General features: G+C 41.2%; 1 long non-coding RNA gene across 1 annotated transcript in view; it reads left to right on the forward strand.

The window, feature by feature from the left end:
* Window positions 1-23,265, forward strand: part of LOC141994235 (uncharacterized) — a 203,885-nt gene that overhangs the window by 34,125 nt on the left and 146,495 nt on the right. Inside the window, exon 2 of the long non-coding RNA XR_012641050.1 lies at window positions 13,486-13,559. This is a non-coding gene — a long non-coding RNA (uncharacterized LOC141994235). The remainder of the gene's footprint in view (window positions 1-13,485; window positions 13,560-23,265) is intronic.

The raw sequence follows: 23,265 nt of genomic DNA on the forward strand, positions 1-23,265 counted from the left end.
TTTAAGTTGATATTTGACTTTGCGGGATACCTTGTTACCTGAATCTGTTGACAAGTAACTGGAAATTGGAGTTAGCAAGGCTGTGTGAATGAATGGTAGTGAATAAAATATGACTGAACTGAAACAGTTTTAGAAATTTGTAAAGGTCTGTTAATTTTTTTAAACTTGTTTATAGTTTTGCATATGTCTTTACTTCCTGATTCATCTAGGACAGGAAGCAGGAATATAAAATACTCTCTCTTCTTGCATTATGGCTATTTTTCACAGTATTTCTAACAGTCTAAAAACAAGAAGCACTGGAAATCTCAGAGAAGGACTTTTCTCATGAGATTTCCACCCCAGTTACTAGACGAAAGAGTTTTTGTATAAGCTCTTCGGATACTTATGTTAACTGAATCACTCCTCTAAGCTTTTGCTAATTAACTGTCACTAGATAACATGTTGACAACTTCTAATAAAATTGTTTTGAAGACTAAAAGGTACATTATTTTAACAATATAATTGTCTTCTGTTTCCAGAAACTGCAATTTTGCAGGATTAAAAGGATCAGGCAGATGCAACTCACAAGAAAAGTACACGTTCCCTTTAACTGCAGGAGCAAACTAATAAGGGAACTACATAATTTGCAACCAGGCATAAATAATGATGATTTGGATATGTTTTTGAAAACTGAACCGATTAATTAAATTTGGTTTTAAATAGGGGTAATTATTTCTTCTTCCTTCCCTATGCAGCTTTCCAGTAAACTAGCTGGAACTGTGCAGCTTGTTATAGTACCAGTGACTGAGCCACCAAAAATGTTAGAAATTTTTAAGAAACAGATACTGTAATTTATTTTCCAAGGGTAAAATCTGTTCATGTTCTCTCCCCTTGTGTACACTGACAATCGTCTCACCTAAGAAGTCTGCAGCAGATAAATCACTACTTCAGCAATTTAAATATGATGGATATGAAAGTGAAGATGAAAAAAATTGGCTCTGTCAAAAGTAGTGAAGAAATACTGGTTTGAATATTTTTTATAAAATGTAATCACTTAGTTGCTCTCATTTGTAAGATTTGTTACCCTCTTGATCTATTTGTCACTCATTCAGCTCTACTTTATCTATTTTAGTTTTGTACACTTCGTACGTTCAGCATTTGAAAATCTGAATTCAGAAACCAAAGATGGTCATAACATTTGACTCCAGCAGCTTAAACAACTTAATTGCAGGGAGAATCAGGGACATCATAGATCAAGAAGTGCACCTTTGTCTACTGTTTGTAAAATATGCATGCAAATCAAGATGACTGTGCAATGAAAGCCAAACAATAAGTTCTAAAAAAAAAAAGGCTCTGAAATAAATATATTTATTCATATAGCAAAAACCTGTACTTTGTGCTTTACAGTCAGGTATGAAGATATGTTTGCTGCTCATAAAAGGTTTCCAATTCAAGCCTCATGTCTTAATCCTGACATTAAACTTGAGCAGAGCTCTGCAATCTAGATAACTATACAGATTCTCAAAGGGTTAGTTCTTCCCCTCCAGCCCACCCCCACCAATCCCCAGTGGTGCCACAAAGCTACTTACAGCTGCCCAGTCTGTGGGGGGAATCTTATGTAATCATAGACTGTATCATAAAACGTATGCACAAGGGGGCTGAGACCTTATTTTTGGACCTTTCTAACTCTATGGTTCTTTTTTTCATAAACATAATGTTTGTTTAACATAGTTGTCTTTTCTTTTAAAAAATAGGAAATTAAATTTAAAAACACACTGATAAAACAGAAATTCCATCATATGGCTCCATGAAGATTTGATGCTTGGGTCATCGCAAAGTTTGGACCTTTAAATCCATAGTGTAGACTTTTACTGTTTGAACTGAGTAACTGGTAACAGTAAGCTGTTATTCTCTATGTGAACCAACCACTAGAGGGGGGGACGAGACACACACTTTGCTCTTGCTCTCTGCTGACAGCAGAGGAATGTAGAGATTCAGGGTTCCTGGCTTCAATTCCATGTCCTGGGGGCGGGTAGTGTTCTCTAGTGGTTATAGACTCTTCTGCCTCTGTGTCTCCAATCTGTCTCTGTCTCCTTTTGCTCCTATCCACCCCACCCTAGCTCCTGCCTTGTCCCTCTCTCTTCATGTTCCCCGTTCCCAAACGCTTGGCTCCTGTTCCCATTCCTCTTATCTTCTATACACCCCCATTCCAGTTCCTGCCCTTCTCCCCTTCTGGTCTCGTCCACCCCCACATTCCCTGGCTCTCTCAGGCTTCTCCCCACCCTCTGTCTTCTTGCTGCTATCCCCCATCTCCACTCATCATCTCTTTGCATTCTACTCAGGCCAGCTTCTGCAGCTTAGCTGCCTGAGCTCCAATGGCAGGAATATTGAAAGCATTGGAGAGGCAGTATCTCTGCTCTCTGTTCACATGTGCAGTGCCATAGCAGCCTCTGGCAGCATAATGAAACAATTTCAGGGAAAGTTCTTCTCAGCTCCTGCAGCCCTGGGCTGGAGCATGCCTAGTACAGACAGTCTCTTCAGAGAACTTAGCTGCAAATTTTAACAGGTCTTTACTGAACATGTGCAAACTCAGTTTCTTCTGAGGCTTGTAACTTAGCCAAAATTTGTTGAATTTTCATGATGAAGGCAACAGGCATGTCCCTGACACCGTGGTGCCACCCCTTGCGAAATTTCAAGTCCCCTCTCCAAAATATGGAGGTACATATTTCTCTTTACTCTTGGAAATGAATTTATTTATTTATTCCAAGATGGACAGTGTAGTAGTGTTCAAGTATATAATAATTATTTGAGCTTTCTAATCCAAGCTCTGCGTATGACTTGCTGTTTATCACTGAACAAGTTACTTTGAATTTTCTGTAACAATTGCTGTGTTGATTTATCTTTTTTTTTTTACATTGCTTTAAAAATGTGTGAATCTCCATATAAGTGAAAAATATGATGACTGTTTTATTAACAGTGCTTGAGTTTAGTGGTAGGTAATTAGGGCCATAAGAAAAAGAAGCAAGTGGAACAGGAATTGTATTCTGCATGTTCTGAGATGTGGTATGTTTAGCTATAACTGCACCAGAGATGCCGTTCTACTCTTTGTCCTTATTAAAATCTAAGTATCTTTTTTTTCTTACTACCATTTTAGCTAGGAACCTAGGGCCAAATTTTCAAAAGTCATTGGAAATGTAACACCCAGCAGCTCACATTAGAATTATGTCCTTTTCTGAGTGGTGGGGGGGAAACTAATATAATAAGCCCTATAGAAATGACTATACATAAAATAAATTGGTAACATTCTGCGAATGCACAAGGCCCTGGAACTAAAATATGATTATAGGTTTGCAATAACTTGTGAAAAGATATTTTTTTTCTTCCTGCCCCACAGCTGTATGGCATATCTATTTCATTCTACCTTTGGCAAAGCTCTAAAATATGTATGTATACTACAGCATTATAAATAATGAAGTAGTGAATCCATTTTGAATGACTTAGTACTCGCCTGAGCCTTCTCCCCCCTCCACAAAATGATTTGTAGGTTTGGGAGTAGTTTGGTTAAGTTTTACTGCCACTTCCTCCTCCTGCTATTTTAATGGTTGGATCAAGCAGATCCGTTACTGCTAATACGGCTTTGTGCCTTTCTCTCTTGTGATATCTCAGGCTATGTGTACACTACAGAGCCTATGCTGGCATAGCCATAGCGTGGGAACAGCATAGACCAGCAGAAGCAGTTTTCCAGCTGATCTAGGAACCTCACCTCCCCAGAAGCACTCTCCTTTCAGCATAGCTGCATCTACATTGGCATAGCTATGTTGGTCAGGGATGTTGGGGTATTTTTTTTAATAATACCCCTACAATATAATAGTTATGCCAGTATACATTTTAAGTGCAGACTAATTCTGATGGGAGCATCCACCCACCCAGGACTGGAAGGGATTAAGGTGGCCAGGTAGGCCCATTAACTCCACAGGATGCACCTGGAAAGAGAACCAGAGAGCAGGGAATTAATTGCAAGCAGGTTCAGCTGGGCAGGAACAGGCTGGGCCTTTAAAACCAAGAAGCTAGCAATAGATAGGGGTTGCTGCTGGGATATGGCAGCCACTCCCTGGGAAGAGGGAGGAGGGTTTGGATCTGGTACACCCAGAGCAAGGAGGGGAACCAGAAGTTGAAGGAAGCAGTCCAGGGAAGGAGCAGTGAGGGCTTGGAGAGGAAAACCCGGAACTGCTGGGTGCAGGGTCTTGGATTGGAACCTGCAGTATTGGGCAGGCCTGGGTTCCCTTACCAGCCACTGAAGAACTGGCACCTGAGGCAGCGAATAGAAAGACTGCCTGGGTCACTGTGGGAGTGGCAGAGAATTGAAGGACTGTACCCCAGAAGCAGGGAACACCGAGGGCTGGTCTTCACTACCAGAGAGATTGATTCTTTTGCAATCGATGCAGCGGGTGTCGATTTAGCGGGTCCAGCTCCCTGAGAAAAGTTAGGGAAGTCAACCAGAGAGCATCTCCAGGTGAGACAGTGCAGTAAAGACACTAAGTTGACCTAAGCTATGTTGATTTCAGATACGTTTTTCACGTAGCTGGAGTAGCGTAACTTAGGTTGACTTACCCTGGTAGTGAAGACAAGCCCTCAGTGACCTAGCTGGAGGGCTGAGTCATGAAGAGGATGCTACAATTCCTGGGATGAGCAAGAAGATGCAGATCAGAGTGAGAGATTGGATGATAGTGTACAACCATGGAAAGGGGCATCGACCTTGAGTAGCTAATCCCCAGAGTGACCAGGAGAAGGTGCCAGACAAGTGGTGAGTGGAGCACCCTGTGACACTAAGCCTCAGAGTGCACTTGAGCAGCATTAAATTTTGTGCTAACTGAATTTTCATGGTACTCTGGGGACTTAATAAAGAGGAAATCCTGGTGAGACCAAATTTCACATTTGGGGTCAGCATTGCTAAGCACCACTACCTGCTGCTTGGGAGGCACACATGTGGGTCTGGTTATGGGTGTCTTCAGAACCCCCCATCCCAAAGGGTCCTGACAGATGCTGGAAAAGACACTTCAGCCTGATCTAAAAAGTATCCATTAACCATATTGTTGAGAAAGCAAGCGTAGAGATTTGTCCCTGAAGAGTCTTCATCTATTTAGGAGATTATGTTGGGTTTGGACATGGTGGAAGATAGGAAAAATAGGGAGGCTTCAAATGGGTTGAATAAGCAAATTGAATCTTTGAGAGAAATCTATTATTCATATTATAAGAGCAGAAAAGAGTTTTAAGAAGATTATAACTGGAATTGTTTAGTATTGCTCTTGAATTAGAAGATGTAGAGCAGGGTTTTTAATATAAACTTCCTCACAACAAAAGGGAAGTGAGTGACTCTTCCTGTTCCCAAGCCATGTTTTAAGCACTTTTCCAAAAGAAATGTTTGTACAGTTTCTGGAAATAGGTAATTAGCATTTTTTTAAATAAAGAAATCTTTCCTGTCCATTTGTAACAAAAATATTTTCAAGAAGCATTGTTTAATTCATTTTGGAACATGAATTTTCTCCGTCAGTTATTGATTGATATTTTCAAGAACAACAATGAGCACCTCTGTATACGGGTAGGGGTTGCTATTAGCAGTTGAAATACTTATGAAAAGATTCAAATTGCAACCGCACATGAATTTAAAACATATGACAGGACTAGAAGGTCTAAATCATGATGTACAGTTTATTTTGCCAATTTAATAAAAAAATCTGCTGTTTTCCATACATATGTAAGTACAGTGACACATTTCTTCTGATATTTAGGGATGTAAGATGAGAATCTGGCAGCCAGTCTGGAAAAATAAGAAAGATTTCCAGAAAGCTGCAGGTTAATCAATTTAAAACTGCTGTCATATATTTACATGTTTTATATTGCCTTTCTCAATGTTGCTGATTATCAAAATATTTTAGAATAAACAGGAGCTTTCCCCTTTTTAAGGAACCTGTCTTTCTTTTCACGTCTTATTCGTCAAGTGATGCCAAAACTCAGGGTCTATATTATCATTATTGACCCTGTGGTGCTGAATTTTGATATCAGAAACAATGGTCATGGTCTCAGTGAGTCAGGTAGGCAGAAGGAAGAGGCTGGGAATGGAGGGGATAGTTTGATTTATAAACAAATATCTTGTTAAGAAACAAATATTGGGAAGAAACATAAAGAAAAAAGATAACCACATCACATGTTAATACAGTGTAGTGGAGGCGAAGTAAATATGTCTTCTTAAGTTTCATGACTTTGCCTGAATGTCAGGGGTTAAAGGTATAGTTAAATGGTGGAAAGTTATAGTTAAGTAATGATTGCTTATGATACCAATTGTAATTCTGATTCAGTATCCTATTTTAAACTTCATTTTTCAGCTTTACATTTTTCTGCCCACATTTGTTTAAACCATGATAATAGGCTAATGCAAGTAATCTTTCCTGATTTCAGGTGTACAGATGTCACAGCTACAAAAATAAGGTTATCTAGATTTATTGTGAGTAATGCCAGACATCACTTGATTAAACCTGTTCACTTTCATCTTCTTAAAGCTAATGTGATTTTCTTGATATTTCAAAGTGCTCCACTCCAGAAAAATATATACAAAGCCTTTTGTCATGAATGATGTTTCATTGCTTATTGATATAGAAGATCAAGTGTCATAATACACCATTCAAAAAGTTGAAGGGGAGAAAAGACTTTACTAAGTTGCCTACCAGAGGATTTGCTAAAAAGCAACAACAAATGTTAGATATGCCATTAAACAGTCACTGCAATTAAATTCACATATAGGAAGGAGACATGCCATTACTCACCTAAATTATACAGTAGACGTAACCTTGTTAAGTCTCCCCAACCTTTACCAGCAAAACTATCACCCACAAATTACCTGTATAACTGCATATTGTAATAATGTTTCAAAAGATGCCTGGGAAAATAACTTTACTGGCACTAAATATATGCTGGTTCCAATTACATAGATGGAGCTGCAATATCCTAATATGCCCAGGGCTGATGCAGCAGGATGGAAGTCGCTTAGCAACACAATAGTTGCATGCAAGGAACTACTGCATTAAGTCCCTTGTAGCATCCATATTTCTGGTCCACATAACAATGTTAAATCAGTTCCTTAAACTGACAAGTACTTGAAGTCCACAAAACAGTGTTCATCGTTTGGATTTCACACTCATGGGCCTATTGCCACTTCAGAAAGGGTGGTTAAATTCCAGTAGCTGTTCATAGTGACAAAGATTTTGGTCTCCAGAGCCAAGATTTTCCAAAATGACCTATGATTTTGGGTATCTAATCTGAGACATCTTGGAGACTGGTTTGCTACTGAGAGAAGAAGTTCAGCACTTTCTAATAATCATTAAGTTGTTTTGAGTTGGGTACCTAAAATTACTGGTCATGCTTGAATATCCTTCTTCTCCATGCTTTTTTTTTCCCCTTAAAATTTCACACTTTTGCTACAACATTGCAAACTCCAACAGTGGTAGTGATCATGGAAGTGTGAGTGTAGACAGGCAGCCAGATTCAGAATCCACTGACTTAATTCACAGGTAAGCCAGGGGGCTGCAATACATTCCTATCTGCTGGAATAGTGACCATTATGTGTGTAGGGGGGAGTGTACATGGGATTCATGTAGGTGATCTCCCTTTCCTCATACTGGCCTAATCTAAGCCAAATGAGAGACCCCCTTGCACACATTCCTTTAGCCTCATACACACATGAGATTTAAGCAAAGAAGACTTGCACAGACCAGCTGCAAGTAGGTGAATCTGGCCCAATATGCAAGTATCCTACTCCTTGTGGTTAAGGAGATTTGCACTATCCTGATAAATAAGTGATCCATTAAGCTTGATGCTTTGCTACTGTGTATAAAGGAGAGGATAGATGGGTGAATTTTGGCTTCATTATATTTAACAATCTACTGTCTTCTTAAAACTATTTCACTACATACAAGACTTAAATTTCTTCTTATCTCTTTGTTGTTCCTTTTTTTTTGCACTGCTAGTTGAGATTTTCAGCCTGAACTTACTGACCCATTCCTGAGAGATTCAATGCCATGATTAGGAGTTTCTGTAGGGGCTCAACAGGTAGTGATCAACAGCTCAATGACTAGTTGGTAGACAGTATCAAGCAGAGTGCCCCAGGGGTCGGTCCTGGGGCCAGTTTTGTTCAACATTTTCATTAATGATCTGGAGGATAGTATAGATTTCACCTTCAGCAAGTTCGCAGATGACACTAAGCTGTGGGGAGAGGTAGATATGCTGGAGGGTAGGGATAGGGTCCAGAGTGAACTAGACAAATTGGAGGATTGGGCCAAAAGAAATCTGATGAGGTTCAACAAGGACAAGTGCAGATTCCTGCACTTGGGACGGAAGAATCCTATGCACCACTACAGGCTGGGGACCGACTGGCTAAGAGGCAGTTCTAAAGAAAAGAAGATGGAGATTACAGTGGATGAGAAACTGGATAAGAGTCAATAGTATGTCCTTCTTGCCAAGAAAGCTAATGGCATATTGGGCTGCATTAGTTTGAGCATTGCCAGCAGATCAAGGGAGGGATTATTCCCCTCTATTCAGCACTGGTGAGGCCACATCTGGAGTATTGTGTCCAGTTTTGCTCCCACCCACCCACCATGTGGGCAAATTCGAGGGAGTCCAGTGGAGGGCAACAGAAATGATTAGGTGGCTGGGGCACATGACTTATGAGGAGAGGCTGAGGGAACTGGACTTATTTAGTCTGCTGAAAATAAGAGTGAGGGTGGATTTGATAGCAGCCTTCAACTACCTGAAGAGGAGTTCCAAAGCGTTTGGAGCTAGGCTGTTCTCAGTGGTGGCAGATGACAGAACAAGAAGCAATGGTCTCAAGTTGCAGTCGGGGAGGTTTAGGATGGATATTAGGAATAACTATTTCACTAGGAGGGTGGTGAAGCACTGAAATGGGTTACCTAGGGAAGTGGTAGAATCTCCATCCTTAGGGGTTTTTAAGGCCCGGCTTGACAAAGCCCTGGCTGGGATGATTTAGTTGGGGTGGGTCCTGCTTTGAGCAGGGGGTTGGACTAGATGACCTCCTGAGGTCTCTTCCAGCCCTAATCTTCTATGATTCTATACTCCACACATCTCAGAATCAGACTTTTTATTGTATGACTTCACAAAAATCTTCCTTTTACTTAGATGTAGTTCTTAATAATTAAGTAAAAGCTCTGCCCTACACTTTGTAGGGACATTAGTCTGAATTTAATTACTGTTACAGTTACCCAATGTTTTTCCTCTACAATATTTTAATTGTATACTGTCAGATATTACCATTAAATTATTTTTCCCTGGCTATGAAATTGCTGGGGTTTATGTGGAAAGCAAATAATTTCTACAAGATATTTATGATCACCAAAGAGAAAAGCACGCTGGAACATGCAATATGTTTCAAGCTGGAACCAATGTTGTTAGCATGCTGCTTTATAAGAATAATCATTTTATTTTGGAAGCACACTCTACAATATGTCAGAGTGCTGCACAACATACTGAAATGTGGTTAAATACAGTGAAAACTTTATTAAACTCATGTTCAAATAAAAGCCAGTGGGTTCCAATGCAAAACTGAGGGGGAATTAATTTGATATGGAGTCAATAATAAAATAATAAAACCAGATTTCTAACAGGAAAGTGTTAAGCTGAGGAGAACAAATTTGTGATGGAAGAAGTTCTACATCCTACTGCCTACTATAAAAAAGGCATGTTCATGGGGCAATTTAGAATGTGATTTTGGGATAAAGGATATGTGTCTGCTCAGCTACTGATCAATAGGAGGCTTGAATATATATATCTGGCTTGCAATATTTAGGGTTTTAAAATAAACTGGATCAAACTAGGCAATTTGCCACTTTATAGACAGTCAGTGTAAAGAACATAGATTAGGGCCAATGACTAAATATGTTGCTGTATTCTGAATAATCTGCAGGTAAAAGCGATGCCCTGGGCTACGTGGCAGTATGCACGCACGTGGTCAGGCATGCCAGACTGAGACTCAGGACTCTGCAGGTGTGGCTTGCTCAGGTGTACCCCCCAGGCAGGGACCCCCTGGACTTGGTAGTGATAGCCCCAAGGGACGTGCTGGACTCCCTGCTGTGGTGGCAGTCCCATCCTGTGGTTTGCGAAGGCTTCCCCTTGGCCGCCCCACAACCGGACCTGACGCTGGTGACGGACACGTCAGAACACCAATGGGGGGCTCACCTGGGGGACCTCATGACGCAGAGTTGGTGGTCCAGAGCAGAGCAGTCGCTCCATATCAATGTGAAGGAGCTCAGGGTAATTCGTCTCGCCTGCCAGACCTTTCACACCACTCTGAGTGGTCACAGCATGACAGTTCTGACAGACAATACTACTGCCGTGTTTTATATAAACAAACAGGGCAGGGCTTGTTCCTTGCCACTCTGTCACGAGGCTCTCCGCCTCTGGGACCTTTGCATAGCTCAAGCAGTTCACCTCGAGGTGTCCTATCTCCCAGGGGTACGAAACGAGCTGGCGGACTCTCTCAGCGAATCTCAATAATCAGACCTTTTAATCAGTCGTATGTAAGTTTTGCAGGTCATCACGTGATAAATTTGGGTGCAGCCTCGCTAACCCATGACACAAAAAAATATTTTGTACCATGCAGCTTTTTAGGCAAATTCGATTGTGACATTAAGATCTTTACTCAACTCCTTGTAAACAAGTCCATTCTATAAGATAGAACATGAAGAAAATGAGAATATCTTCACAATGGCAACTAACACCATGCTGCAAGATCTGTTTTCCCATGGTGAGGATATGAAAGCTAAGTCACATTAGTTAGCACTATTATCTAAATAACCCTCAGGAGAAAATTGCAATATTTATAGGACAAGATATATGGCATCTTGATAATACTCCATCATGTGTTTACAAACTACCTTGCCAAGAGGCCTCAGATGTTTTGCACATAGTGGAAGATGGACAGATCCTTGAGATGCCACATACCAAACCCCCAGGTTGTGGTAGACAGATATCAATCAGTGATGGACTCTTACAATGTTTTCTACTTATAACATGAACCACTGGACAGCAGTTCAGTCATGTTCCTTTGTCGTCAAAACAGCACCCATGTTCTTTCGTATCAAGCATAACAGCTAACCAAAATGGCCTATTGACCTTCATTTAAATCAGCAGAGCATTCTCAACTGCTCATTCTCAAGCAAAACCAGAACCCTACTAGTGTCTGACTGCAGTTATAATCAAATAGCCACCACATTCTATATCACCTTCCCTAAAAAGGGGCAAGACACTGAACAACTGGAGGACAATTCCAGAAACAGCAGCAATTTCCTTTGCCAGTGAAGCAACAACACCCTCATCAAGAGATGTCTTCTCAAAAAAACAAAACTTCTGTCCATTTGAAGATGGTTGGCATTCTCTTTTCTTGACATAGTTATTAATGTATGTTATAATGTGGCTATGATACTGTTACTTACTATAAGCAATCAAGGGGCAGAGTCTCAAGGAACTCAGAGAACCATAAAAATCATCATCAGAAATCGAAGTTTAATTCAACTAGAGTACCTCAGGTTTCAGAGTAGCAGCCGTGTTAGTCTGTATTCGCAAAAAGAAAAGGAGTACTTGTGGCACCTTAGAGACTAAAATTTATTTGAGCATAAGCTTTCGTGAGCTATACCGGAAACCTACTGACTGCTATTCCTACCTACATGCCTCCAGCTTTCACCGAGACCACACCACACGATCCATTGTCTACAGCCAAGCTCTACGATACAACCACATTTGCTCCAACCCCTCAGACAGAGACAAACACCTACAAGATCTCTGTCAAGCATTCTTAAAACTACAATACCCACCTGCTGAAGTGAAGAAACAGATTGACAGAGCCAGAAGAGTTCCCAGAAGTCACCTACTACAGGACAGGCCCAACAAAGAAAATAACAGAACACCACTAGCCGTCACCTTCACCCCCAACTAAAACCTCTCCAACCTATCCTGAAGGACGACCCATCACTCTCACAGATCTCGGGAGACAGGCCAGTCCTTGCTTACAGACAGCCCCCCAACCTGAAGCAAATATACACCAGCAACCACACACCACACAACAGAACCACTAACCCAGGAACCTATCCTTGCAACAAAGCCCGTTGCCAACTGTGTCCACATATCTATTCAGGGGACACCATCATAGGGCCTAATCACATCAGCCACACTATCAGAGGCTCGTTCACCTGCACATCTTCCAATGTGATATATGCCATCATGTGCCAGCAATGCCCCTCTGCCATGTACATTGGTCAAAATGGACAGTCCCTACATAAAAGAATAAATGCACACAAATCAGACGTCAAGAATTATAACATTCAAAAACCAGTCGGAGAACACTTCAATCTCTTTGGTCACTCGATTACAGACCTAAAAGTGGCAATTCTTCAACAACAGACTCCAACGAGAGACTGCTAAATTGGAATTAATTTGCAAACTGGATACAATTAACTTAGGCTTGAATAGAGACTGGGAGTGGATGGGTCATTACACAAAGTAAAACTATTTCCCCATGTTTATTTCCCTCTCCCCCCCCCCCCCCCGCACTGTTCCTCAGAAGTTCTTGTCAACTGCTGGAAATGGCCCACCTTGATTATCACTACAAAAGGTTTCTTCCTCCCCCTCGCCACCCCCCCCCCCGCTCTCCTGCTGGTAATAGCTCATCTTAAGTGATCGCTCTTGTTACAGTGTGTATGGTAACACCCATTGTTTCATGCTCTCTATGTATATAAATCTCCTCACTGTATTTTCCACTGAATGCATCTGATGAAATGAGCTGTAGCTCACGAAAGCTTATGCTCAAATAAATCTGTTAGTCTCTCAGGTGCCACAAGTACTCCTTTTCTTTTTAGAATACCAGTGTACCAGAGTCAATGACGCTTTCAGTCAGAAGCCAGAAAAACTATTCTAGACCTAATCTGTGTTTATGGTTGAATAACATAACTTTATCACACTCACATGAACTTTGTGCCGAACAAAATGGTATCAGTGGCTCTGTCTCTACTTAGGCCAAAAAAGGGGACGTTGGTTTTCAATCAAGTTTCCTTAACTCAATTGAACCCGTCCCTTAAGTTAACACCCACACAAACATGGTTTAACACCTTAACGAACAGAAACTGTCTTAATGTTGTAGCTTGGGTGGGATCCTAAGGTATCTTAAATCTCTCGAGAGGGGGAAAAACCCATATACACACACCATCTCTTTTACCTATAGGCAGACAGGGCTACTGAGTACCAGACTTGAATCATTTTTGTCAGAATGAGCTTGATGGCATTGTTCAAGTAAGTGTCATTGTAACTTGCCAGATCTGTATAGTGAAAGAGACAAAGAACCATACTTTTATTTTCACTAGAACTACTTTATATTTTATAGCATATGTTTCTTGCAAGATGCATGAAGTGCTTGAGAAACTAACATTATCTTTCTTTTTCTGAATGTAGGAAGTATCTCTTTATCCCTGTTAACCTGACAAGAATGGAAATGTGAAATCACCCAGTACTAAATGTGAATAAAGGTGAGTTTCCCTCTGAGATGAATTCATTGTTGATGAATCAGTTTTTGCTTTGGCAAGTATGTCCCTAATGTGTTCTAAGAATTTCAAGTAATCCAGAACAAATTCACTGCCATCTCCCTTCAGTAATCTGTAATTATCTTTTCATAAAGCTCTCTTGTATGCATTGTTTTAAATAATTTAAGACACCTCTTTCTATTACAAAAACCAGTGTGCAAATCACTAGCATATAAACACAAGAATGCATCAAAGTATTAGTTTCTCATATATTACAATAAGTTTGAATGCTAATTATCCTGCTGGGGTCTGAATGTATTTTTCTTTCAATGCTGGAAATATAAAAAGTTATGGCTCTAATTCTGAAAACAAATATAGTGACCAGATAACTTCAACAGGAGATGAATGTCTGAGACGTAATTGTTGCAATGGAATTTTTTAAAAGTGTGTTTCTGTCCAATTTTTGTTGAGCGATGACATTTTCCTTTTTGGTGGTTGTGTTTTCAATCTACAAAAGCAGTTTTCAGGGAAGCAGACTGGAACATTTGCAAACATACCCACATTGGTTTCTTGTTAAATGTGTCAGCAGTTGAATTGCATTGCCCCTGCTTAAGACTGTTAGAGGAGCTGGGATACTTCTTCTTATTTCATTGCTATTCTGAATCAAAGGGGAAAACAATTCCCCCAAGGCTGAGATTTTGAGAACTTGGCATTGTTAGCCATGGGGAAATTCAAATCAACATACTCTGTTTACAGTTTTATTTTTAACCTAACATACACTGTGTCAAAATAAAATACATGGTATCAACTGTATCTTTCCTGTTATTGGAACTGGTAAGTAATAAGATGGTCTGCTTAACTTTTAATTACACTAACAAATCACATGCAGTTAGTATATGATAAATTACGCATTGTTAGTACTGACAGTATATATTCTATAACAGACTTTGATTCATGAGAATGATAATAGATTGAGACATGCATTCTTATCTCCAAACTCTCCAGTATTGAGAGATGATTGTTTTTCAACAATTTCATTCAGTGTTCATTTGACTTGCTTTTTAACGTGGCTGCTAATTTAATTTTAAATATGACACTCCCTAAAGAATAAATAGGATGAGCCTGCTAAAAAGACAATTGTTATTTTCCATCCTAAGAAAAGCCATAACTCATTAATGTCTACCACAACAAAAATGTATTTTTAGAAAGACAGAAAAAATCATTCCTCATGCATGAGTTCTACATATTTCTAAGCATCTTCATTACACCTGCAGTGCAATTTAACCTAGCAGCTGGTACATTGAGTAGGCATTTCAGAAAATTATACAACAAAATTAAAAGCCATCATCCTTTACACTGCCCTAGGTAAATGCATTAGGTAAATGTATATCCTTTTATATCTTTCAGCAAATGTTTAGTTTTTTTTCTTTGATCCTTGGGTATGTGCTTTAACGTTCAACAATTTTGATCCGTCAATAGCACTGATAATTTAAAGGTAACAGTGTGTGCTTCTTTTGCTGGTATATAATGATTTGGAAGAAAAATATAAAATCATTGCTGATAAAGTATGCAGATGGCAATTTGATGGAGCTGCAAATAATGACAGGTCATTTCTATAGGGCAATCTGGATTTCATGGTAAAATGTGGCCATTTGAACAACATACCTTTTAATACAACCAAATGCAAGCTCATACATCTAGGAACAAAGAATGTAGGTCAGACTTCAAGGATGACGATTGTATTCTGCAAAGTGTAATAGGTGATTCTGTGAGGATTTAGGGTTCATGGTGGATAAGCAACCAAACATGAGCTTCTGGTGTAGCTAAAAGGGTTAATGTAATTCTTGGGTGGATAAGTAAGGGAATATTGATTAAGAGTAAGGGGGTAGCATTACTCTGTTCAGAGTAGAGGCAATGCTCTGTATAGAGCATTACTGAGACCATTTTTGGAATACTGTGTGCCATTCTGGTGCAAACACTTCAAAAGGATGTTGACCAATTGAAAAGGATTAAGAAAAATCCTGCAAGAATTTATTTGAGGTCTAGAATAAAAATCTTACAATGAAAGATTTAGGAAGCTCAATCTGCTCATTTTGTCCAGGAGAAGATTAAGAAGTGACTTGATAATGGTCCATAAGTACCTGCATAGGTAGAAGTTTTCTGATAGGAGGGAGCTCTTCAGTCTAGCATGAAGAAGCACAATATGATCCAATGGCTGGAAGCTGAACCAACACCTGGAATACTACAGGCTAGATATATGTATATGTTTAGCCATGAGAGTAATTAACCATTGGAACAATTTGCCTGGGAAGGTGCTGGATTCTCAGTCTCTTAAAATCCTTAAAACAAGATTGAAGATTTAGGAAAAAAATGGCAGAGTCCTGTGGCACCTTATAGACTAACAGACGTATTGAAGCATAAGCTTTCGTGGGTGAATACCCACTTCATCGGATCAAAAAATGTAGGAAAAATGTTATTCTGTTAGAGAAGCTATGGTCCTGATGCAGGAATCACTGGATGAAATTCTTTTCCCTGTGTTTATACAGGAGATCAGAAAAGATAATTATAATGGTCCCTTCTGGCCTTAAAATCTATTGGTATCTTGGCTCTTGGAGGACAATGAAACCTGTATAGTGTACAAAGTTCCCCAAGAAAACATTCTGCTTTTATATGTTTTCTTCTCACCAGGACTGAGAGTCTCAGAAAGCTCCAGTCAAACCTTGATTTCAGCCTGCAAGAAAGCATCCTCCCAGTATAAATTGAATTGATAAATGAAATGCTTAATTTTTCCCTTTTTTCAATTCTTTTATAAAATTACAGTTCTGACATTGCTATTGTCCATAGATAAATTGATACAGACATTAAAAATGAAACTGATGCTCAGTATCTTGGAGGAGAGCTAAGCATCTTGCAGAATCAAGTTCCAGTAAATATCCAGTTTGATGCTATGACACATAGATGCAGTAATCTAAAATTGGCATGACTCCACTACCTATCTCATGCTCCAAATCATAAGACACTTTTTCAGTATAACCCATGAGAAGGGACTAAGGTCACGTCGACACTTCTGGCTAAATCAGCACTGTTGTGTTCGATGCAGTGGTATCATTTTAGTGGGTCTGGTGAAGACAAGCTAAGTCGATGGGAGAGCGCTCTCCCATTGAAGTCTGTACTCCACCTCCTGGAGAGGGGGAAGGTAAGTCGGCAGGAGAGTGACATAACACAACACAGCACGGTGTAGACACCACTGTAAGTTGACCTAAGATACGTCGACTTACATAACTGAAGTAAAAAGAAAAGGAGTACTTGTGGCAGCTTCAAGACTAACAAATTTATTTGATCATAAGCTTTCGTGAGCTACAGCTCACCTCACGAAAGCTTATGCTCAAATAAATTTGTTAGTCTCAAAGTTGCCACAAGTACTCCTTTTCTTTTTGCGGATACAGACCAACGCAACTGCTACTCTGATAACTGAAGTAGCCTAACTTAGATCGATTTACAGCGTTACTGTAGACCAGCCCTAATTGTCTAAAGAATGTTGTGAGAAGGAGCTTTTTACCGCCAAGTCAACCGTCAAAATCCAACCCAGTTTGATAGCGTGAGAGTGTCATTACTTGTTCATGGTAGTTCAGTGGACTAAATTAAATGAGTTAATGTCATTATAATTCCTACTGGAAACACCACTATATAATTTAGCACTCTACTTTGCTTTAGCAGATTAAAAATCATAGAATCCTAGAATATCAGGGTTGGAAGGGACCCCAGGAGTTCATCTAGTCCAACCCCCTGCTCAAAGCAGGACCAATCCCCAACTAAATCATCCCAGCCAGGGCTTTGTCAAGCCTGATCTTAAAAACCTCTAAGGAAGGAAAATCCACCACTTCCCTAGGTAACCCATTCCAATGCTTCACCACCCTCTGAGTGAAAAAGTTTTTCCTAATATCTAACCTAAACCTCCCTTACTGCAACTTGAGACATTTTTCCTTGTTCTGTCATCAGGTACCACTGAAAAAGTCTAGATCCATCCTCTTTGGAACCCCCTTTCAGGTAGTTGAAAGCAGCTATCAAATCCCCCCTCATTCTTCTCTTCTGCAGACTAAATAATCCCAGTTCCCTCAGCCTCTCCTCATAAGTCATGTGCTCCAGCCCCCTAATCATTTTTGTTGCCCTGCGCTGGACTCTTTCCAATTTTTCCACATCCATCTTGTAGTGTGGGGCCCAAAACTGGACACAGTACTCCAGATGAGGTCTCATCAATGCCGAATAGAGGGGAATGATCACGTCCCTCGGTCTGCTGGGAATGCTCCTACTTATACAGCCCAAAATGCCATTGGCCTTCTTGGCAACAAGGGCACACTGTTGACTCATATCCAGCTTCTCATCCACTGTAACCCCTAGGTCCTTTTCTGCAGAACTGCTGCCTAGCCATACGGTCGCTAGTCTGTAGCAGTGCATGGGATTCTTCCGTCCTAAGTGCAGGACTCTGCACTTGTCCTTGTTGAACCTCATCAGATTTCTTTTGGCCCAATCCTCTAATTTGTCTAAGTCCCCCTGTACCCTATCCCTACCCTCCAGCGTATCTACCACTCCTCCCAGTTTAGTGTCATCTGCAAACTTGCTGAGGGTGCAATCCATGCCATCCTCCAGATCATTAATGAAGATATTGAACAAAACCGGCCCCAGGACTGACCCTACACTACAAAGTGCCTGATCCTGTCAGACAGTGGTTTTCAACCTTTTTGCATTTGTGGACTCCTAAACATTTTCAAATGGAGGTATGGACCCCTTTGGAAATCTTAGACATAATCTGCAGATGCAATGGGGTCTGCGGACCACAGGTTGAAAACCACTGTTCTATGGTAATGACAACTTTTTGAGAATCCCTTAGAAATAGTTTGTGGACTCACAGGGAGGCGCGGACCACAGATTGAAAACTACTGCTGTAGGGAGTTGAGTACCCTCAACTCTCAGTGACAGCACTGCAGATTGAGGCTACTCAATAGTTTGCAGGGAGAATTCAGTCCCTTTCAGGTTGGGGTCCAAATACAGAAACCAAGTTGTAAAAGCAACAATGTATTAGCACTGGCTCTATGAAAAGCAGCTCTGGTTTTCCTTTGGCTGTGGATAATAAATCATTTCTTATTGGTATGGAATGAGGAATTTAGAAGATAATTACCACATTGAGTACAGGATTGCTTTTAGATGTAGTAGGTTAAAATTATTCCTTATTTGTAAGCAAGATAACCCCAATTAGATTGGTTAAGAATGTCTGCAGATGGCATTTCACATGCACAACCCTCAAATTCAGTTTTGTACTTCTATGTCAGAGTAATAATTTTTAAGTGACAGGGCAAGCATATGTTCTTATACCAGGGCTTCAGTGTGTTTGGACTGTAGCAGTTGGAAGCAGTGCCTTGGAAAAGAGGCGATAAGAGAAACAGTATGGCTGGAGATTTTGGGCACAAGCTGTATATTGTTGGAGAGAGAATATTTTGTATTTGTATTGTGACATGTTAGATTCCCCAATCCAGGATGCCACCTGATGTGCTGGGGTCCCATTGGTTCCACCCGTTCCATCAGCCTGGGTTTCCTCACCCTGTCTTAGTTGTGCCAGGCCCTCAAGCCTTCTCTAGCATGCACACAGGTAAGGCCACACTGAGCTGCAGACACAGACTGAAATCAGCACTGTGTGGGAAGAATCAGCTCAGAAATTTACTCAGCACTCACATGCACACCCTCTTTGGGGAGTAAACCCAATATAATATTGTCTTGTGTTACGTAGAAAAATGTGCACAGCATAAGCTCATAAAAATCACCCTCTCCCTCAATGTGGAGAGAGATATGCACAGCTTCTTGCCGTCCCTCCCTCCCTCCCTCCGCCCGATATGAATTCCACATGGTGGGTTATGTTATGAACAAGAAATAAGTTTATTAACTACAAAAGGTGAATTTTAAGTGATTATAAGGGATAACAAACAGAACAAAGCAGATTACTGAGCAAATAAAACTAACAAGACTTAATACACTCAACAAACAGGTTACAGAATGTAATTTCTCACCTTCAATGTTGTTTTAGGCAAGTTGCAGAGTTTCCGTAGCTTAGAGTTCCAGTTATTTCACTTTATAGACTGGACCCCTGTCTTAGTCTGGACTCAACCCTGCCTTTCCCTCTAGTTGTTTTTAGCAGTCTTCCTTCCTGGCAGCAATGGAGAGAGAGATAAGATTAAATCCTCCCCAACCTTAAAAAAGGATTTACCTAAGGCAGGAATCCTTTGTTTGATCCCCATCCCCATACGTGGAAAAGTACCAGCAAGTTAAGATATTGTCCAGTACCAGGTGACATGGTCACCTGACCCTGCTGTGTTAATACAGCATCCCAGTAAACTTCTCAGGAAGGAGTGAAATTAGCATTTTCAAAATTCTGTTGTTCTCCTTAATGGCTCATCCAGGCTCTTTGCCTACTGTCTGGTGGGCGCTTCCCAGGTGAAAACACAGTTGTAATTGTTACATAGTTAATATTGCTAACTCCAGATACAGAAAAGATACATGCATACAAATTGGATAAACACATTCAGCAAATCATAACCTTTCCAATGATATCTCACATGACCTATCTTGCATAAAACATATCTTAATTATGCCATATTTATATCATAACAATATTTATATGAAGAACATGGAGTGTAACATCACAGGTATGTTTTAAGTTTTCTTCTTTTTTCATTTTACCATCACTGCTCAAAGCAACAGGAACAATGTGCATAATGGCAATAAAAACAAAATAGGAAAGAATGCCTCACCAGTTTCTCTATCAACATGAATTAACCACTCCCTGATCTAAACCCTCTTTGACACCTCAGAAGCAGAACAATACATTTTAAAGGTGACCTGAAATAAGGTTTCCCTTCCAAGATATGAGTCCAGATATATTTTCCCCTGAAAGTATCAGTGAAAGCAGAAATACCTAAATAATGCAGAAAGCTTATGCACTGCCTTAGTGTTAGCAATGTCACCAACAAAAGTGGTACATGGACAGTCAAATATTGCTCAACTGCATCAGTGTAAACATCTACTTCATTGGCATTACTCCAGAATATGCCAGTGTAGCAGAGCAGAATTTGGTCCAGAGCCTTGAACTCAAGGCTTACCAAGTAAAGAAAAATTGCTCATCATTTGCTGTTTGGACAAAGCGAAGGACAATTTCTGCCTGTGGTTTTTCAGTGTCCTGTGGCTCTCTGGTGAGGAAATTCAGAAAAAGTCATTACTTTTAAAATAAAATTGAATTTTAACTTTTGATCAGATGCATTAATCTTATGTTGCACAAAAGATAGTGCTGCCCATTTTTCCGTAATATGACCATGATCTTTGAAAATACTTTTTTTTAAGTTGCAAAAGTTCCCAATTAAAACATAAAATTTGAGAGAAGAATATGACTAGAATTAATAGCTGCATTTTTATGCAGCTTCCACTTCTATGTATAACTGCACTTTAACAGTGTGGCTGGTAAGAAATCTTCAGTTCTTCTTTGAGTGCTGTCCCTGTGGGTGCTCCACTCCAGGTGATGGTGTGTCCCGGCGCCATTGATCGGAGATCTTTGGTAGCAGTGCCTATTCAGGATGCTCTCACTCAGCTGCTGTCTCGCGGTCTCGTTAGAGTCTGCCTGAGCATGCACGTCCCACGCCCCTCTCAATTCCTTCTCAACCGTCCTCAGCTGAAGACTGGGCACGGGGAAGAGCTGATCCTCTTCCCTGGTCTCTGAAGGAAACAATTACAAAGAATATAGAAATAGTTAGTTAGTAACATCCCAGTTGTTTCCCTTCCCTTAGAATAGTTACTTAGTTTAAAAAAAAAACAACCCATATTTTCCTCAAGCTTGTCTCCCGCGGAGACACTGTCCCCTGACACTCCAAGTTCAATTATGCCAGGGGCTTCAGGATTTAAGAAATGTGCTTCCTGTCAGAACTCCATGCCAAGGTCCAATGGACACTCACGTTGTGTGAAGTGCCTCGGCGAGACACATGTCCCTGCTAAGTGTGTCCATTGTACGAGCCTCAGAACCAGGGCTCGTTGTGACAGGGACCTAAGGCTGAAAATGCTTCTCATACAGAAATCTCTGCAGCCGTCTCTGGAGACGGGCACTGTCAAACCTCTCCCTCATGCTCCCTGGCCAGGTCAGAACCAATTGGGAGCCTGGCCTCACCCTCTCAGGCAGAGAGGCAAGAAGTCCAACTGTCTCCAAGAAGAGACTTTCACAAGGGTAAATGGTCTCCTGTGAGATCCTTACCCTCAGTGCTGTCAGCACCGAAGGCAGGAACCTCTGACTGTCCTGGCATCTCAGCCACGGCTCTCGCGGAGCACAGAGGCAGGGACCCGATTTCCCATGCAGGGAAAATCTCCTCGGCACCAGTCCCTTCAGCACCAAAAATAGACCCGGTGCCGACAGTGCTCTCTACCCTGGTGCCAACAAGAACATCGGCACCAAGCCTGCCTGCCACTCACATAGCAGCAGCGGACCTCCCGCAGGGCGCATACAAGAGACCTGTGGCTCTGGGAAAAGCCAAGCAAAAGTCCGTGCATGCCTCTGAACACAGATCGCGTGCAGCGGAGTCAGACACTAGGGAACAGCAACAACAGTTCCTCAGTCAGGACGACCTTTCAGTGGCACCTGAGCCTAACTCTCCACTCCTGGACACACAGTGCTCACTCTTTTTGATCAGCCGCTCTCTCCACCTGACCTGGACACCTTTACTGACAGTGAGCCTCATATGCAGCAACAGCAGGAGTTCTCCCCACCTACCTCTCCTCCTCCACCAGAACTTTTGCACCTCAGGTCATGGCTGACAACCACCAGCCTCGGTTTCCCTACTTTGCCCCCCCGTGGGCAACACCTAACTTCTCTTATCCCATGCCTTGGCTTCAGTGGTACCCTTGGCCAGCTCCTACTGCCACTCGCCCTCATGCTTCTTCCACCAGACCACAAGCTCCTTCTCCAGCTCCAGCTCCAGCTCCAGCTCCATCTACTTCTAGAGCACCTAAACCCCCCTCTGAAGAGGTGGGCTACGGACCATACCCTGATTCGCCGACTCCTAACTCTCCATCAGCTCCAGATGGAGCCCTCATGCCTCCGCCTCCACAGAGTGTGGACGATTTCAAACAATTCCAGGAACTTTTCAAGAGGGTGGCACTCAGCCAAGACATCCCTTTAGAGGAGGTCCAGGAGATTGGTCATATTATTACACAATACAGACTCCTCAAAATCCTCCAACCCTCTGGGCCCTCACATATTGCGCTTCCCATAAATGATGCACTCCTAGAACCAGCTGACAGTCTCTGGCAGACTCCAGCCTCTATCTTACCAACTTGCGAAAAGGCTGAACGCAAATATTATGTTCCTGCTAAGGATGTAGACTTCTTATTCTCTCATCCGCAACCAAATTCTCTGGTAGTGGATGCAGTGACTCACAGGACCAAACAGCCGCACTACTGGCCCACCCAGCAAAACAAGGACCTCAAATGTCTTGACACCTTGGGCTGTAAGGTTTATACCTCCTCCACTCTGCAATTCAGAATTGCAAACTATTCCACCCTACTTGCAAGCTATGACTTTGATAACTACAATGAACTCTTTGATTTTACCTCCCATATTCCAGAGGACAGGAGAGCAGACTTTAAGTCGGTCCTTGTCAAGGGCCAATTTGTTTCCAGAATGGCC

The sequence above is a fragment of the Natator depressus genome, chromosome 9 (assembly GCF_965152275.1).
Source record: "Natator depressus isolate rNatDep1 chromosome 9, rNatDep2.hap1, whole genome shotgun sequence".
Lineage (NCBI taxonomy): Eukaryota > Metazoa > Chordata > Testudines > Cheloniidae > Natator > Natator depressus.